We start from the raw sequence: 14,186 nt of genomic DNA, 5'->3' as shown, positions 1-14,186 counted from the left end.
GCGTGCCACATCGCAGTTTTTGTGGTTGAAAGGTAACAAAAGCACGGAGCAGTGGGGGGCAAATAATCCTTTACAAAATATGGACTGGGCAGCTGGCTACCTTGTAGGAATTCCAGCCCCCAGTATTAGTCTGTACCAAGCTCGGAGATCCCTGAGAAGCTTCTGATAAAGCTACAGTTGGTGCAGCCTTCCCTGTGCTAGTTAGCATGAGCTCAAGGAAACTTTTCAGCAGACTACGGGGAACTTCCGGTGAGCAGTTCATGAAATGCATAGGGGTCGTATGGGACAGGAGCGTCTTTGCAAGCCTGAGCCAGGCCCTGGTAACCAGAAGCAATTAATCGTATTGCCATGAATCCAGAGGGACCAACCCCAGAGGCATGTTTGTCCTGCAGTGTAAACACATACGTGTGCTTGCACACACACTCTCTCAAACACTCACACACATGCTCTCAAACAGACACACACAACTCTCTCAAACACATGCACATGCACACTTTTCCAGTAGTCATTTCAGAAGCTGCATTGACAGAGCAACTGAGCAGCAACCATTGGCTTGGGTATCCAGGAACTGCCTCTGTTCTTTACGGAACATCACAGTGCCGAGTGGTTTCAGGGTTTGGTCCCTAAACCAGCGGTTCTCACTTTTTCATGCATTTGTCAAAATCTCCCGTGGAGCGTTTGAAATGAAAACTCCTGGGACTTGCACCTTTAGAAATTCTGACTCAGCAGGTCTGGGCGGAGTCGAAGAATTTGCATTTGGCGGACAAATCAGTAAGACGGAATAACACTTTGAGTAATGATTTTCTGAAAACTTATGGCCACTTTTTAAGGCCTGATAGGTCTACCGTACATTTTAGCATTGAACCAGTGAGACCAATGAGACCTCAGTGGCTTTGGGAACGCAAACACAAAAGTTGAGTTGCAGTCTGGCTGTCCTCTTACCTGGATGCTCCAGTGTGCTTCCCTTCCCGTGTTCACATCACAGGAAGGGCTGAGTTTAAGGGCGGACCACCATACACAGTTACACCTGAAAGGAGCAGACACTCCTCTCTTGCTCTAGGTGGCCACACCTAGTGTCTTGCTTTATCTCAGCAGAGCTGGCACTTGACCCCTAGTCTTTTGATGATACCAAACCCAAGGTGTCCCACTGAACCACAGCTGTCTTCCCTGGGTGATGGGGAGTCTCATAAAATGGAGTCTTTGTGTCAGGTGATATTAAAAGTGTTTAGCAACCAGTAAAACAGGTGTGGGTGCCCTCAGAACTGATGCAGACAAGTGCCCCCACCCTACTCCGCTGGCCCCACCCACTGGAACTGGTAAAGCACCCTTCAAGATGCTATCACATGGGGTTCAGGCCCCTAATTAGGGGTGGGAGAGAGAAACAGGAAATCATCTGCTTTCACCCAACTTGCAGGAGAAATGACAGTAAACAGAAAACTATGACAAAAAAATGCAAGTTCACTCTTTTCTTGAGATAGAGTAGAAGGGCTATATTACAAGGTTGGGCTCTGTAGGAACGGTGACAACTTTTTCCCCCTAAACAACATCTCAGACTCATGGTCTGACAAGTGTTCCTGTGTTTATGAAGATGAAGGGTCAGAGTATTTTAGATCATGACTATCCCACAAATTGGTGACAAATGCTTGCCGAATCACAGGCATCATTTGGTAGTCACTACTATGCTTTACTCCAAGATCTATCCCCAGAGATAGCTACAAAGTCACCAGGAGGGGTTTGTTTCCTCACTAGGAAGAATTGCCTTCCTTCTGGGCTCAGATGCAAGCACCTGGAATGAGATTGCTGGGAGGTTTAACAAGGTGACTCATTAAGTCCCAACCAGCCTTACACTTTTGCCGAGACCCCGTCCAGGTCGGCTGTCCTTTGACCCTCTGTCAAGGCCTGTAAGGAACCCCACATGAGTGGAGCTTGGTTTTCTGGGCAGATTGCGGTTTAGAAAGAGCTCTGGTCAACCGCAGGTTTCCTTCTCTCTTTCTCCCATCCCCACAGTTCCCAGCTGGTGGGCATTTTACCTCTTCTCTACTGAGTTTCCAGTCTTAGTATTTAATCCTTTTATATTTCACAACTCATGATTCTCTATTTTCTTACTTTGAACTTGCCTTTTTGATAGCAGTTTCTAGCCTTCCTTTCTTTTGTAGAACCATTTAAATGTGGAACACCATTGTCCTAAGTGCTCCGTTTTTGACTTAAAATGACTTCTAATTTAAAATCATGACATTCTGATTTAAAATCCCACACTTAATATGGCAATGCCTAATGACCATACCCACAAGGTATTTAATGTAATTGGGAAATATTTTATTCTGGCTTCCCTTCCCCAAAAGCATTCCAACGTCTCTCATTCCAGGAGCTAAAATAGAAGCTTGATCTTGGAATTAATTGGAGATTAACACGGAATCTTAATTTTAAATGTATCAAAGGAAAGAAAACAATTTAGACCCCAGTGTACATCAAAGGATAATTCTCTCTGGCAATGTACGAGGGCTTCGCGCAGCCTAATCTCTCACCACACCCGAATGCTTCCATAGCGACAGCACCACAGAAGCCACAACAACAGCTTTAGTGCTGTTCCCTCACGCAAAGAACTCTCCCCAAGCACCGAGGCCAGGATTTAATTAATTACGGCTATTTACAAATTCAAAGAAGCTGGTTACACATGCATAGAAAATCTCCACCGACTCAGCCAGCGGCCTCTCTGGAAGTCATCGATGAACTGTCTTCTGATCACTGCTCTTGAACACCGATGGGACAGTGGCAAGGACGCCATCTCAGCCTCGGCCCTGCTGCAGCCTCTGCAGTGGGGGAGGCCCGTAAGGCACCGGGGCGCTGGGCCAGAGGGATGCGTGAGAGGCCAAGAACACGGTGGGAGACGTGCAGAGTCCGGCCCCAGCTGCGTGCGGGGTGCAGAGGGGTGTCAAATGTCAGCGCTGGGGCCAGGAGACTCCTGGGCACAGACCTTCCTCTCCTGGGCAAGATCTCACGCGTGTTTTTCTTTTTTTCACTTATTTGAAAATCTTGCTGTGCAGAGGAAGGATTATGCGCTGGGAGTGTTTCATTTTCAAATGTTTTTGCAGAGAGCATTTTGCCTCTCACCAATATTTCAATGACGTATAGTGAGTTTCACTAGAAAAAAGTTTTTCATTTAAAATTTGAACACTACAAAATCAAAAAGGGTTCAGCACGCCTAATTCTGAAAGAGAGAGAATTCTGGCTAAAGTAACCATCTTTTACTTAGAGAATAAGTCTACCAAAACTCCATCATCTGAACCTGAGTGAACCTGCTTATAATTTGAGACTTTGGGAGGGGAGTGGAATTAGGACTTTAAGAGGTAAATTTTTATTTCACTAGGATACAAATATTTTAAGTGTATCCTACTTTCTGACCATGTTTTCTAAAAAGGGTATTCCTTCTTCAACTTCTCCTCCTCTCCGTCCTCTTTTTCTTTCTTTTCTTTTTTTTTTTTAGTGAAGAAGATTGGGCCTGAACTAACAGCTGTGGCCAATCTTCCTCTTTTCGCTTGAGGAAGAGTGGCCCTGAGCTAACATCTGTGCCTGTCCCCCTCCATTTTCTATAGGGTTGCCTCCACAGTGTGGCTTGATGAGCAGCACGTAGGTCCGCGCGGGGGGTCTGAACCTGCAAACCCCAGACCACTGAAGCGGAGTGTGAGAATTTAACCACTACACCACTGTGCTGGCCCCCTCTTTTTCTTCCTTTTCTAATAAGTTTAACTAAAACCAAATGTAAAAATGACGCTCAGTACCACGCAATTGAATCCCGTCTTCTCTAGTGCTCTCTGCTCTGAGTTCCAAATGCTAAGCCCCAAGCATCTTGCACTGAAGTGCAGATCCTGTTCCGCAGGGCACAGAGTGCATATTGTGGAGACCCCTTCACTTTGATTCTGAAACACCTCTCAGGGGCAGCTTTCCTCCACTCTGCGGACAGCCAGCTCCGAAGGGATTCCCCTCACGCTGGCAATGGTTTTTATCGCTGAGAAGAGGTTTTAGCTTGAACTGATCCACAAAAACATGCTGTTAGGAAGTGTCTTCCTGGGTATAGCATATCCCTTAAAGCATTTTTCCTACGAGGAAATGTTAAGCTCTTGAGAAATGAAAAATAAACTCTTGTTCTCCAAGATAAATTATTGCAATGAGAACTTTCTCCAACCTTAAAAATTTAACCCTCACCTCTGGCTCTCCACAGCGGGGGTTTCCCTAAGTTGTTCGATGCATTCTGTCTTCTCGGGCCTTGTTTTGGGAAAGGACAAGGGAGCATCTCCAATGGCTGAGTGGTTACCTTATCATCCTTACACTGCAGCCTGGGAGATCTTTAACTTGTTAAGCAGTGGCCTTAAGTCTTGAGAACACCCAGAAGTTTGCCCCAGGCTTTAGACATTCTCAGTTAAAAAAAAAAAAAGAAAAGAAAAAAGAAAGGCCAGCTTGGGTAACAACAAAGCAGAAATCAAATAAGCCAGGTAGTTCAATTCTGATAAGATTGGAGAGCTGCAGATCAGGTAAACTGACCTGCAAACAAGGGCCCCTGTATCCGCAGGGGCAGCCTCTCCTCTCCAGCTGGGCTCAGGGCCTGCGTTCTCGGAGGGCACTTACTCGCAAAAGTACCGCCGGAGACAGGCTCTCCCAGCTTCTCTCAGCAAGGAGGTTATTCTTTCACTTTTACAAACACTTTAAATCACATCTTCTTACCTTTCCTTTGTGAATCGATACCTGACTCGTGACAGTCTCTAGGCTATGTCACAAAAACTGGTAGAATCATCAGTTTTAAGGAGGTTTTATCACCAATAGTTTATGATGTTATAATTGAAATGAAGTAATAGACATAAGGAATGCTTGGCCTCTGAAATGACACCCCAACCCCTGCCAGAGGAAAGCCCACTTAAAAAAGAAAGAAGAGAGACAGTAGGAAAATACTCAAAGAAAAAAAAAAAGGAGAGAAAAGATTGTAGGAAAATGCTCTTAAGACCCGAAAGTCAGAATGCAGGAAGTTATCCCTTTATTAAGACTCCACAAATTCGTCTTATTTTAAACATTTTATAATAAAGCCCATATGTCAGAGCAATGATGTCAAAACCCTGACACTACACTGGTAAATTGAAAAGCTAATGGAAAATGAAAGATTTTATTCAATTTTCTTTAGTTTTGTATTTTGCTGAAAGTGTTGCCTAAAAAATAAACAAATCAAACAAAAGTATACCAGTAGATCTAGTTTTAACTTTGATAAGACAATTCTAAATATTTTACTTTACAGTGTTTTTGTTTTCAAATTAAATGAGATTTTTATATAATAGCAACTACAAAAAGAATGCAAAAAAAATGTAGGAAGACCACTTCCTAGAGTTCAGCAGTCCTTGACCTTAAGAGGTACAATTGTAGTTGATTGTTCTTTATTTTTTTAGTTTTCAGAATTTTCCAATTTTCTATAAGTAGTATTTATTGGTTTTTTTTTTTTTTTTTTTTTTTTTGAGGAAGATCAGCCCTGAGCTAACTACGGCCAATGCTCCTCTTTTTGCTAAGGAAGACTGGCCCTGAGCTAACATGCGTGCCCATCTTCCTCTACGTTACATGTGGGACGCCTGCTACAGCATGGCTTTTGCCATGCGGTGCCATGTCCGCACCCAGATCGGAACCGGTGAACCCTGGGGCGCCGAGAAGTGGAACTTGAGAACTTAACCGCTGCGCCACGGGGCGGCCCCAGTATTTATTGTTTTTTTAAAATTTAACGTAGTTTTCTTTAAAGTATAAAAAGTTTCCAATCATGTTATTTCATTCTTGAGTGTTTTAAATGAAAAGTTTTTGATCCTCTTTCTCCTTCCCCTCCCTCTGCTCATCTCTGGGCTGTTTCTCCTTGGTTGCTTTTTTCCTCTTCTCATTTCCCATCCTTTTTTCTGCTCTTTCTCCTTCTTCAGTTGGCATCACCTGCTGGGAACTGAGTTGCCTGCCTAACCCTGGGATGCTTTCAGGAAAAAGAGGTCAGAGGGAAAAGGAGACCCATCTGTCTTACCTGGACCAACAAAGCTCACGAGGTCACAGAATGTCAGAGCTGAAGGGTTGAGAGCAACGGCCTCACTTTACAGAGGAGGGGACTAAGGTTGACTGCAGAGTGATGTGCTCAAGGTCACAGTGCCTTCGGGCAGAGAGGAAATTAGAACCCAGGACTCGCCTTGCAGCTCAAATCTGTGAAAGGGATGAGGCTGCTGAAAGCAGCAAACACGGAAGCATACAAAGAACCATGCAGACACCTGAGGCATGACGCGGGATGGATTTTTCTAGGAAGGCACTATTGACTCTGTTATGTTTTGTTTTCATTCTCTCACCTTAAATAGAGATGTAAGCACAGAGGAATGCGTCTCTACTGTAAGAAACACAGCACTGCTAAAGCATGGAGAAACACAGGCTGACCTGTGGCCTCAGTGTCATAGGGAGCAGAGGAGCCGTGGCCACCACATCTCCAAGAGGCCGCCACCCCATCTGGTTACTTCCAAGTAAGAATTCAGCCCCAGCATTGCCAGTCTTCCGATTTGACAAGTGAAGTGAAAAATTAAGATTTTTGTGTGAAATTTCTCAGTTTTAAAACATTTAAACATTTAAAATGCAAACATTTAAAAGTACTATTAAGACAGGCAAAATATGCAGAAGTTTGCAACACTTGATGTAGAAGGTTAGCACAGGGCAGAGCTGCCTCCGAGGCTCAGCGTGAAGGTAGATGTTATGAGATCCTTGATGGAGGAGGGGGGGTAGCTGTCTACCACGCTGACGGTTGATCTCAGAATTAAATACACCTGATCAGCACAGGGGTAGACAAGGGCACTGGGCATTCTTGGCAACCACTCTTCATGTGCTTTTCATATCCTGCCTGGCTTTCTCCCCCCTCTTTTACACTGAAACAAGATGAAAATTGTTGCATCTTTGGCATATAACTAATACACACACTCTCCCTAACCACCGGTAGAAAGCGGTGGCAGTGGATTGAGATTTGCTTGTGGAAACTTGAATGGAACACACAAGGGTCCCCGAAATGTGTGAGCCTTGTGCTCCGAAGACCGCAGAAGAGCATCCTTCTTGCCGTGTGTGAGAGTCTGGTTCCGCCTTGTTCATTTCTCACTCTCCCTTAGAAAAAAGGAAACCCTCTCCTCACCACAGCACTTGTTTATTCATTCTATATACCTAAAAATTGGCAAAAACCACATCATCCCATTCCCTTTTAAATCAACGCATAAGAAAAGGCATTGCTTTTTAAACAAGGGCAGTGAAGTTTCAGCTTGGCAATCTAACCTAGAAATAATGGTCAAAATTATAGACATGTTTCTTTATATGTTCCTATTTTCTCCAAATTCTCTGCAATGAGTGTTTATTATTTTTATAATCCTGAAGGGAAACCGTTAAGAAAGAAATCCAGAAGGCAGACCAAACTCTACGTCTATTTGAAGAATCAGATGAGCCAACAGGTAGGTTAAGAAGCTCCCAGTGAAATGGAAAGACCTTCAGTTGAGGAGCCAACAAACTTGAGCATTAATGCCAGTTTTGCCACTCAACACTAATCTCTGAGCACTTAGGCTTTCCTTCTGCTAGATGGGGATAATAATGCCAATATTTCAGGGTAATTGTAAAAGTTAATGATAAGTTATGTGACACTTGATAGTTTGTGAATAAAAGGTAGTCATGGCTTATACGGTGATTTTCTTTAATGCACCACTCAACATCAGATTAAGTGGACTTCGGGAAGCCCTGGTGAATATGTGAATTTGTATGTGTTGGTGAGACCAAACCACCCTGAAGTAAACAGACAGCTCTAGAGTTTGTCTTTATTTCTCCTGCCAAAACATCTCAGCAGGGAACCACAGAACCATGTTGGATAGTTTGGGTTCCTTTACAAATTCTTTGATAAAAATTTGAGTTTTTCTTTTGTTTTGGGCACCAAACCATTTTTAAAGAACCAGCAGTTTAATTTACAGAGTTGTTTGTAAATTCAGTTGCTTTTATGTGTTCAGATAAAACAATTATATGCCCTTTTTCTTTTTTTCCAGACTTCTTTAGCATAAGCACAATCTTTTTGAACTAACTTGGATCTTATACTAAAGATTATAACACTTTTAAAAATGCTTTGCACATAGTAAATAATAAATACTTGTTATGCATGATTAAATGCTCAGCCTCCTTAAAACTTGCCACAGCGTGATAGAATCCCATGGAAAAGTCTAGACGTTGTGCCTTCAGTGAGGCTTGTCCACCCTCCAAAATTAGGGAGATGTCAACATCGTCAGGGCTGATTCCATACTCCATCTGAGCATATTTCCAGCCCGCTATTTGCTGCTGTTCTTTCATAGCATTGAATTTACAATTTACTACACCAGCTGAATATGAGAGCTTTTTCCTCTTAAGAAATGGTTAAGACTGACCAAAGATTTATGGGCCCATCTTCCTCCAGCCTACCACCTGTGTCCACTGTGGGCTTCACTGTCTCTGGCCTAGACTATTGCAATTGGCTCCCATATGGACTTGCTGTCTTGATCCCCTCGTGCACACAAGTGCAGTCTTTGTAAAATGCCGATCTAATCCTGGCCTGTGACCTACTAGATAACCAGAGCTATTGAGCACTCACTGTGCCTGGCATTGTGTTCATCACTTTACATTCAGGATCTCATTTAATCCTTGTAACAATCCCAGGACATAATCCACATTTTACAGAGAAGCAAAGGAGACTCAGAGAGGTTAAGTAAATTGTGCAAGTAAATTGTAGATTACATTTTGGACTTCATTCATCCACTTAATTACACAAACCCCTCCCTGACTACAGCCACAGCAGCATGATGGCAGAATGCACTAGGCATGGAGACACATTTGTCACATGTTTTCTCCCCTGTCTGGGACACTCTTGCTCACTTGTGCTCATACTGGTCCTCTCCACTGTGAAGCCTTCCCAGACATCCCTCCAACCCCCACTGTGCCGACATTTCCCCAGCATGCCTCTGCCATTGTTAGTTTGTCTATCTCTCCCTTTTATCAAATGTCAGGAGGGCTGGGATTAACCATAATGTATTTGTATTCATTGACACAAAGCTTAGGAAGTAGTAGACACAATAAATGTTTGTAAAATGGATGCATTCTGAGATTCTCAAGAGTGTCTTGCTGATGTTTATAACTCTCCAACCAGGCTACATGCTAGGAGGTCAGGGTGGAAGGGAGAGATTGACTGAGAGGCAGTTCCAGTGGGCTATGCAAGTAGGGTGTCACAAGTCATGGAGCAGAGAATCAGTAGACAGAGATGTCAAAGCTAGAGATAGAGGAACCCAACTGGGGGCCAGCTGGACAAAGAGGGGGATTGGATAAGGAGCAAGTAGAGATGGGGTGGTGTTTTAGTTAGAGTTCTCCAGAGAAACAGAACTCAATGTAAAAAGGAATTTATTATAAGGAATTACAGCTCACACAATTATGGAAGCTACAAGTCAAAAGATCTGCGGCTGGCCAGCTGGAGCCCCAGCAGAACCTACAGCATAGTTCAGTCTGAACGTTAGCAGGCTTGAGACCCAGGAAGAGCCAATATTTCAGATCAAGGCCAAAGGCAGGAGAAAAACTGATGTCCCAACTCAAAGGCATTCAAGCAGGAGGAGTTCCCTCTTACTCCTGGGAGAGTCAGCATTTTTGTTGTTTTCAAGCCTTCAGCTGATTGAATGGGACCCACCCACACCAGGGAGGGCAATCTGCTTTACTCAGTCTATCAATTCAACTGTTAATTTCATCTGGAAACATCCTCACATACAAACCCACAGTAATGTTTGACCAAATGTCTGGGCACCTCGTGGTCCAGCCAAGTTGACACAAAATTAGCCATCATAGGTGGGGAGTGTGATGGAGTAGAGTTGACCTAGGAAGACCCTCATGGGCACCATGTTCCAATCAGAGTCCCTCTTTTACTTGCAGACTGGAGTGGTCTCATCTGATGTGGAATCTTCATAAAATGTTCATCCCTGACAGTCAACAGCCTGAGGAACACACCATCTGCCACCACTCTGCCCTCAAACCTGCTGCTTCTGCATACTTCTCTCCTGAAACTTCTAACAACATAGGCTTTATCTTGGAGTCACCCCTCATTCGTCCTGCTCCTTGGTTCGAAAGACTTCTTAAGTCTTCCTGTAAAATGCTTCTCACACCCCTTAACTCCCTTCATTGTTTATTGCTACTTTCCTATGTTAGAGGGGTGGCTCTTCAATTTTTAAACAGGAACGAAGTGGGTGGGGGCGGGGGGTCATAGTCTGGTTGCAAAGGAGGTTTAGGGGGCTAGTTTTGAAGCTGCCTCCACAGAGCAAAATGAAATTTTCTTTAGGGTGTATGTTGCAAATTAATAATACAGCACAGTTTTATATAAGCATACCTTACATAATTCGAGAAAGTGTCCATAGTGTATATCAAATTATACAAATATATTTGTTAAATTTGTGGTAGAGATTAGGATGGGGAGATCCCACTTTGTACAGCAACTATTAGAATGGTTTCTTGAATGGTTCCTTGACCCCAAGCGCTCTCTCTTTTCTTGCTGCCAAATCTCCCTGAGGCCCAGCTTCGGTACTGTTACTACTCACCGACCCTCACTGACTCCTCACTGCCGGTCTCTAAACGGACTCTTGACCCTTCAAAATATGAATCCCACTCATTTTTTGGCCTCACATCCCATGGGTCACCATTGCCCCCTGTATGAATCAGGAATAAATTTGGCTGAAAGTAACGGAACATCCGATGTATCCTGGCTTAAACAAATAGACAGTTGTTTTCCTCACATAATCAGAAATTAAGGGGGCTGCCCTGTGGCCGAGTGGTTAAGTTCGCGCGCTCTGCTTCACCGGGCCAGGGTTTCGCTGGTTCGGAGGCTGGGCGTGGACATGGCACTGCTCGTCAGGCCATGCTGAGGCGGCATTCCACATGCCACAACTGGAAGGACCTGTAGCTAAAAATATACAACTATGTACTGGGGGGCTTTGAGAAGAAAAAGTAAAAGTAAAATCTTAAAAAAAAAAAAGGGAAATTAATAGCGGGGCTGGCCCCGTGGCCGAGAGGTTAAGTTTGCGCGCTCCGCTGCAGGCGGCCCAGTGTTTTGTTGGTTCGAATCCTGGGCGCGGACACGGCACTGCTCATCAAACTACGCTGAGGCAGTGTCCCACATGCCACAACTAGAAGGACCCACAACGAAGAATATACAACTATGTACCAGGGGGCTTTGGGGAGAAAAAGGAAAAAAAATAAAATCTTTAAAAGAAATTAATAGGTCTGCAGTTCCGGGCTGGTACAAGTACTCATGATAGTCTCAAGCTCCTTCTGTCTCTGTGTTCTACCATCCCATCGTATGGCTTTTCACCTTTTGCTTGTCACCTCATGACCTCAAGATGCACTTCCAGGCATCTCACCCACATTCCAAGTAGGAGAAAGTTAAGAGACAGCAGAGGGCAAAAGTTGAAAGAAAGTACATGCTAATTGAGCCTGTCTTGTTTTTATGGATAAAGTGAATGGTTTCCCAGAATCCCAAGTCTGCTTATGACTCAACGATCAGAAGGGTGTCCCACAGTGGAAGGTGACTAGGGGAGGCAGGGCTGTGGATGTAGGTGGGCCAGCCAGTCAGCAGTACCTGCCACACACACACCCACTCTGATTAGGCAGCTCCCTCACCTTACACCATATCTGCCTTCAAGTCATTCCCTCCACCTTGAGTGATCTTTGCCCTGCCCCATCTCTGCTTATTGAAGGGCTTTCATTTTAAGTCCTGATAAGATACCACTTCCTCCAAGAAGTCTTCCGGGTCTCCCCCAAAACCTCTCCGATAAAATTTCTCCCTCTGAGATCAACCACTGTTTGTGTTTCTGTGATCCTAGAGGCCTCACACTGTGCACAGTTAATTATATGTGTTTCATCTCCCCATCTACATTTTGAGGTCCAAGAGGACAGGGAGCATGTCCCATTCATCTTTGTATTTCCAAGGCAACTCAGCACAGAGTAGGTATTCAATAAGGGTCAGGAGAATGCATGCGCACTCTGCAGCATTCCGTTCTGAACAGAAGAGTCTGCAGCACCCACACTGTGTCGATAATGGCCCCTCTCATGCGAGTTCAAGGAGAGCATCTGCAGTCCTCTGTGAATACTGGCTGCTGTCTTCTGTCCTCAGCCAAAGCAGGGACATCTGTAGTGGCAATGTGACTAACTACCCTTGCTTTTTCTGCCCCTCTGCCCAAATGTGCAGCGGTTTCCTGGGTGGGAACAGAAAGATCAGACAAAATAACACCAATTTCAGCAAGAGACTTACGAGGGTATTAGGGTCAAGTTAAGAACTTTGAAGTTGTGCTACAATGTAAGCAATAATAATATTAATACCAATTAATACCATTTATTAAACCCCTTATGCCAGACACTGCACATTATCTGCATTGTCCCATGGACTCTTCATAAGAACGTACTCATTTGTTAAATAAGGAAATCAGTGCTCAGAAAGATTAAGAAATTTGCCCAGGGTTATTACGTAGCTTGTAAGTGGCAAAGCTGGGCAGACACTCATTTCTTAGTGCAAGCCCGTGAGGGAGGGGTGTGAGTTCTGTTTGACAGACAAAAAACTGCAACCCAGAGAAGCCAAGTGCTTGCTCCAGGCTGACAGTGTGGTGGGACAGGCATGAGCTCTGGCGTGAGACCACCGGGCCTGAGTCGCTGTGTAACCGGGGCAAACTGTTGAAAGTTTCTAGGCCTCAGTTTTCTTATCTGTAAAATAGGACTAACAGTTGCTTCATAGGTTCTTATAAAAACAAAGTGAGTAAGTACACTTGTAGCCTAGCACCTGGTGCAAACCTTAGCCAGGGCCTCTGCCACGAGCCTATATGACAGGGTAGCCAAGGACAACATACCTGATGTGCTGAGCAGAGGGCAGCTGGGCGTTCAGATGCACTTTGGCCCTTCTGAAGGAAAGAAATGAATTCTACTTTCCTGGCTCTCAGTGGTAGGAGTCCTGTTTCCTCCAAAAAAGGACCCCTGGATCTACCAATTCCATGCAAAAAGCCACACTATTTGAACAGAATGGCTCTGTCTGCATTTCTGTTCGCTGCCAGCATTAACTGACCCAGAGAACTAGCAGGCTGCGACTTTGGAATCGGTTGGGGAAGGCCCTTCATCTGGTGTGCGCTCTGTGGAGTAATCTTTGATATTTCCAGAGTATAACGCAATTCTGTTTTGTTTAAGCTACTTTCTTCATCTTGGTGGCTAGTCTCCAAAGACAGTCTCGCAATGAGCCACGCCTCTTGGTATTCACACCCTGTGTAGACCCTTCCCTTACTGAATCTAGGTGGGCTGTATGTAATCAATAGAATGTGGGAGAAGTGACATTGTATGCTTTCTGAGGCCAGGTCATAATAAGCCTCGTATCTGGGTTCTTTGAAAGCTCACCCTGGGGGAAGCCAGCTACCGTATAAAAAATTCAACTACTAGGAGACCACCATGCTGCAACAAAGTCCAAGCTATCCATGTTGAGAGGCCGCATGGAGAAAAAGAAATACCTGGCCTGTCCACAGCAATTTCAGCCATCCAGGTGAGGAGCCAACGTGGTGGGAAGAAGCCATCTAGGATATCCAGCTCGGTCAAGCCTTCAGATATCAGTAGCCCCAGCTGCCATCTGACTGCCACTGCTAAGACCCCAAGCAAGGAGCGCCCAGCTGAGTCCAGTCAACCCGGAGAACCACAGAGATGACAGTCAATCGCTATTGAAGGCCCTCTGTTTGGGGGCTGTTTCTTATGAAGCCCTAGCTGGCTGACACGCTTGTGACTCCCGAAAGCTGCGGGTGCGGTCGCAGCGCGCTCAACTCCAGACCACAGACGAAGATTTGAAGCTGCTTCTTTTTATGAAATTAGATTTTGTGGTACATATACAAATCAGGACCAATTGAAGCATGTATGCAAAACTTTTCTAATTCTTTCCATTTTTCTTAAACAAGAAGAGAAATACTATTCTAACACTGCCTAATATTATATTATGTTTGTCTGTTTGACTGTCAGTTGTCTTCCCTTTTTGAATATAAGCTTAAAGCTGGCAATGATTTTGTCTGTTTTATTTTCCTTGGTATCCTCAATGCTGGCAACAGTATTTGACTGACAGTAGGTCTACAATAAATATTTGTTGAATTAATAAATAC

The 14,186-nt window shown here is 44.4% G+C and overlaps 1 long non-coding RNA gene across 2 annotated transcripts; it reads left to right on the top strand.

Moving 5' to 3' along the window:
- Nucleotides 1-2,544: 2,544 nt before the first annotated feature.
- On the top strand, nt 2,545-11,044 carry LOC138920556 (uncharacterized). Of its 2 annotated transcripts, none has more exons than XR_011431947.1 (4): nt 2,545-3,347; nt 6,357-6,515; nt 7,405-7,478; nt 9,952-10,758. It is a non-coding gene; the product is annotated as an uncharacterized lncRNA (long non-coding RNA). The 2 variants fall into 2 exon arrangements; XR_011431948.1 differs by having other exon boundaries at nt 2,554-2,880; nt 9,952-11,044.
- Nucleotides 11,045-14,186: the final 3,142 nt, after the last annotated feature.

This window comes from Equus caballus, chromosome 24, assembly GCF_041296265.1.
Source record: "Equus caballus isolate H_3958 breed thoroughbred chromosome 24, TB-T2T, whole genome shotgun sequence".
Taxonomy (NCBI): domain Eukaryota; kingdom Metazoa; phylum Chordata; class Mammalia; order Perissodactyla; family Equidae; genus Equus; species Equus caballus.
The sequence above is the reverse complement of the archived record's forward strand: the minus strand, read 5'-3'. Positions and strand labels throughout refer to the sequence as shown.